The following is a 6000-nucleotide window of genomic DNA, read 5'->3' as shown; positions in this document are numbered from 1 at the left end:
ATTCATATTAAAGAATTCAAAGTATCCAGAAGGAAATTCGTAGTTAATCTCAATTGCATCCAATATACTATAATTGGTGGAGGCGAATTGGTCCAAAAGGTTAATGTAAAATTCACACACTTTAAAATTTTCAAATACGGTCTTCATCAACACCTTCTTTATTCTAATGTTGCCACATATCCGTCAACAACCACAAATATCCAACACTAAGATCATAACATGTATCAAAAAGTGAAATAGTTGAAGCATGTGGATAACTAGCCATGCCTTTTCGAAAGGAATCACGGAGGCTGGCATAGCCGATATGGGGCGACCATGACAGTGCCAAAGTTGATAACTGCCACTAGATGTGAAAATAGAGGGTGCAATTGGAAGTTTAGTTCCACCGACGCTGATTCCCTCTATGTCGAGACCTTAAAAGGAATTGCTACGAGAGACTGTGGACAAATGAGTGTACTTTACATATTTGTTAACTATGGCACCGAATGTGAGGTGGCCAACGATGCTAGAACTGGATGAGAGACAACAAGAGAACGTTTTATGGTACTTTTGAGAGGTTTGTTGGACAAAAGAGATTGGGTGAGGACCAAGGCCTAAGAGACCGACAATACCATTAAATAGGCCTTCGTTGTCTAGACTATAATCGAATAAGAATCTGTTGATGGTGTCTCTTGGCGTAACAGTGAGTCATTCGCGGCTGAAGTATCCGAAAGAAAAGGATTGATCGAGATATTGATTCCATATATGCATGCTTTTGTTGGCCTAGAACAACCGTATATGGTTCCCGTAATAATAATAGATTTTAGAGTTAAATTCATTTTCATATAATGATGTAAAAAATTAATGTCTTGACTTGTCTTGCTATTTATTACTCCCTCCGTATCATAAAAAGTGTCTCATTTCTACTTTTTCTTTGTCTCAAAATAATTGTCATTTTATAATACCAATGCAACATTTATTATTATTTTTCAACTATCATACCTCTATTTATCAACTTTCACTTTATTTAACAACTCTTTAACTACAATTAATAGGGATATTCTAGTTAATGATATTAATTTTATCATAAAAATCAACACATCTAATCATTTTATTAAGAATCGTGCATTATTCAAATAAGATATTTTTTATGAGACGGAGGGAGTATATATAAGAAACATGCATTATTAGTTTTAAGGTAATATACACATGTTAAAAGAATATTATCAATTACTAATACAATAGTAAAATAATTGATTTTAAAAAGTAAACCATATTACCTAAGTATCTCAACTTTGAACATTTAATTAACTGTTTTTATCAAATTTAAATATATATAGTTATAGTATGTAAAATATGTTTTAACAAGGATATTTTTTTAGATAGTACTCTCTATGTCTTATAAAAAGTGTCTCATTTGTAATTTTTCTATGTCTCCAAATAGTTGTCTTTTTACATTACCAATACAATATTTATTATTATTTTTATACTATCATACCCCTATTTATTAACTTTCATTTTATTTAATCACTCTTTTAACTACAATTAATAGGGATATTCTAGTAAATGATATTAGTTTCATCATCAAAATCAATTCATCCAATCATTTCCTTAAGAACCGTGAATTGTTAAAATATGACATTTTTTATGAGACACGGGGCGTAAGAATTAAGAATGCTTTACATGATCGTCAGTATATTTATTATTTTTTTAAGCTGTAAATGATCTACATTAAATTTAAAAAAGGTTGTCAATCAATTCTTAAAAAAAATATGCATCTCAAATCTTAATTCAGAACTCCCTCCTCCTACCGACATACTGAAGGTGACAAGAAACACAAGAAAGAGGATTTGAATTGAATTTCTAAAAACAAAAACTTTTTCAAAACCAACTCAATAACACAAACAAGATAAATAACATAGTTATTTTTATACTGATTTGCTATTAACGAATTTATCTCCAGTCTACCCTACCAAAGTAATTTTGCTTTTTCAAGAAGGACTTAATCCACTATAATCAAAATTAGATTACAGACACCACAAAGACAACCCGTTATTGTCTTCTTGAGTCTATCTGACTAAAACCTAGTCACTCAAGGAAACCATTCAAACAAATTTATGATTTACAAGTTGTGTGTTACAAATAATGTTTCTAAAAAGCAGATTAATACAAGTTAATACAATGAATATATCTCACACAGTAACGAGCAAAAACTCTTGTGTGTTTATAAAGAATATACACAAAAAATAATATTTACTAAGAGCTTATGTATGTTCAATAACGTAAGCGTTTTCGCAACGTAAATTGGTAGCCTCTTCAAATCTTCAAGTCTCCTTTATATAGGCAGAGAAAAGATTCGTTGAAGGGTAGAATTGAAATACTGAATTTCAATTGTCTCTTTCACAATGATTTGCATATAAGCGACAAAATGGTATAATAGTACAATCATTAGCCCACAAAATCACGGTAGTAGAGGAAAGGTGATTTTGTACTATGTAATATCTTCCTAACGTAAAACCTTTTGATCTTATCTTCTAATATTTAGAGGCTTCTGATAAAATGATGTTAAAGCATGCTTAAAAGGATCAAGAGACAAGTTGAAATAATCTTCATAACCTTAGTCTTTAGAGTCTTGACACAGTTTCTTAGAACCTAGTCTTTAGATCTTGTTATTTATAGTCTTCAGAACTTGAGCGCAGAATCTTGAAGACATACAATCCTTTAGAGGCTCTAACAATTAGAGTCACAGTCAAAAGCTTTAGCACGAACGTTCATCAGAACAGTTGTCTAAGAGCTTTCTAAAACTTGACAGTATATTGTAAAGCACTTGTATCTCCTCAGAGTCAGAGTGTGTTGATTCCAGAATTTGATGACGTCACACGTAATTGCTTCAGAGTCAAAACCTGTTAGCAAAAGCCACACACAAGACAACAAAACCATTAGCGTACAAAATTGTTCTTTAAGAAACAATGCATTATTATCATCAAAACTAAAGGTCAAATGCAAAACCAAATCTTGCTCTAACACATACCTCACTAAAGACTATTATCATTGATAGAGATACTAAAGAACTTAAGGAATTTACTTTTAAAGGGGTGAACATAATCCACATGTTATTATAGAAAGAAGTGTAGAGACTAGATCTTATTTTCTTAATATTATCTATAACTAGAAATCAGAATACTGACCCTTATCCAAGATGATAGAGCAAGAGTGCCATTTCTAGCATATGGTATCTCACACCAGACATCAAAAGCACCCCAAGGTCAACCTTCACCTTCATTTAGCCAAAAAGACCAATATAACCAACCAGAGATCTTGAACCCCTAACCAACCTTTTTGCCTAGATTTATAGACATCTAACCACTTACCCCAAAAAATCTTATAAACACCTTCCATACCACCACCAAGGAATCACCTTTGAATCTTAACTAACTTCTTCCAAACTCTAACACACAATTTTAGGAATGAAAAGAAGAAAATATGTGTTAAGCACCAAATTAAGTAAAATCAAACTTTTCCATGACTGACATACCTATGTTTCCATGAATGTAACCACTTAGATTAAAGATACAAAGCAAAGACGAGGGTTTGAGGGACAATTGTTATAAACTGTTTACAAGACCCGTAGAGAAAGGACTAAGAGCTGCATCAAATCAAATGAAAGAGCGCATGGAGTAGGTGATCCCTCATTTCATCAAGGACAAATGATTATGTCCTCTAGACACATTAAACTCTTTGATTAAATCCAACATACATCCGCAAAACACGTCTTCCCTAATGCTGGCGGTTTTAACCGCTCATTCTATTTAGGGAAAAATGCGCAATTTCAGGTATTCAAGTTCATTCTTAGTCTCATATTACTTTTCATCTTCTTACTGACTTAGACTACAGAGTGCTAACCTTCAAGGCCAACCTTCTCTATATAAGATCATAGTGCATATAAAGATGGTGAATTAGGTGTTTAGAAAATTTATAGAGTCTGTAACAAATTTTTTATATTGAAAATCTTACTGGTTTACTTTTACTGGTTTTATAATAACAAACTGATGACTTATTTTTCTAGTTAAATGAATGAATTGATTTTCAGAAAAATAAATGCAGTAAAGTAAATTGCACAATGATATATCTTAGTTCCTCTTTCCAAACAAGAGTACTCAAACCTCCTCATACTTTGTGAGAGATTTCACTATGTCAGAAATATTGTTCCAGTCTACCACTAAGTCTCTCTTTACAAAATTATAGCACAAGTAAGAAAGCACCACACTTTTTATACTATTAAAAACAAAGAGAAAGAATCTTACTTTCCCTTTTGCGCACTTGTTATCACAATCTAATAAACGAGTTTACAAAAGACAGATACAGATGAAATATATTTTTGAATACATATGATTGTTTGAACACATTTCAAACACTTGTAAAATTATTCTTCCCTTTCTTGAAACAATATGATCAAATGCTATATATATATATATATATATATATATATATATATATATATATATATATATATATATATATATATATATATATATATATATATATATATATATATATATATATATATATATATATATATATATATATATATATATATATATATATATATATATATATATATATATATATATTGTTGGTGCAAAGGTAGAATAAATGATGAACGGAAATATTCTATTAAGAGAATGACGGCTACAAAACATGATAAAAGTTACAATGATTGCCACCCTATTTATAAGCTAAAACTAGGGTTACTAGAATAGGATAAAATACTAAAATACCCTCTAACAAACTTAGGGGCTAAGAAAATAGTACAACTAATAAATATGAATTACTTCTAATACCATCCCTTAATTCATATTCCATCAAAACTTGTAACACCAATTCCATCCCTTAATCTGAGAAATTGATCAGTCTTGATAGCTTTCGTCAGAACATCTGCCAACTGTTTCTGAGTGCTGCAGTGTACAACTTCTAACACTCCCCTCTGAACTTGATATCTCAGAAAATGATACTTGGTCTCAATGTGCTTGCTTCTCCCATGCAACACTGGGTTTCTGGCAAGATTGATTGCAGACTTGTTGTCAATCATCAGCTTCAGAGGTTTGTTTACTTTAATCTTCAGATCCTGCAATAGATTCAGAATCCACACAGCTTGGCATGCAGTAACAGCACCTGCAATGTATTCAGCTTCACAAGTTGACAACGCCACAACAGGTTGCTTCTTGGAACACCAAGAAATAGGACCTCCCATAAATTTGAATAAGTACCCAGACGTACTTCTTCTGTCAACTCTGTCTCCACACCAATCAGAATCTGAATAACTCAGAAGTTCTAACTCATCCTTTCTTCCAGAAGGAAATGATACTCCATACTTCAGAGTTCCCTTGATATACCTCAGAATCCTGACAGCAGCTTGGTAATGGACCACTTAGGTTTACTCATGAACCTACTAACCATCCCAACTGAATAGCAAATATCAGGTCTGGTATTGCACAAATACCTCAGAGAACCGACCAACTGTTTGAAGGTTGTAGCGTCCACATCCTTTCCATTAGGGTCAGAATCCAGTTTCTGATTTGTATCAGAAGGTGTGACAACAATCTTATCATTCTTCAGATTAAATCTCTTCAGAAGTTTTAATTCATACTTGAGCTGATGCAAAATAATACCTTTCTCAGAGTATCTGAACTCCATCCCTAGAAAGTATGTCATTTTGCCTAGATCAGTCATTTCGAATTCATTCATCAGAACTTTCTTGAACTTGGCTATCTCTTGTTCAGAACTTCCAGTCAGCAGTATATCATCAACATATAAACATACCAGAGTCATATTTTCTTCAGAAGTATGCTGAACATAGACACCGTACTCCATCTCACATTTCTGAAAACCTTGCTTCTTGAAAAATGAATCAATCTTCTGATTCCAAGCTCTGGGCGCTTGTTTCAATCCATATAGAGCTTTGTATAATTTGTACACCATCCCTTCCTGATTCTTTTTCACAAATCCAGGAGGTTGTGACAC

Source organism: Lathyrus oleraceus, chromosome 5 (assembly GCF_024323335.1).
Source record: "Lathyrus oleraceus cultivar Zhongwan6 chromosome 5, CAAS_Psat_ZW6_1.0, whole genome shotgun sequence".
NCBI classification, from domain to species: domain Eukaryota; kingdom Viridiplantae; phylum Streptophyta; class Magnoliopsida; order Fabales; family Fabaceae; genus Lathyrus; species Lathyrus oleraceus.
This window is presented reverse-complemented; position numbering follows the sequence as displayed.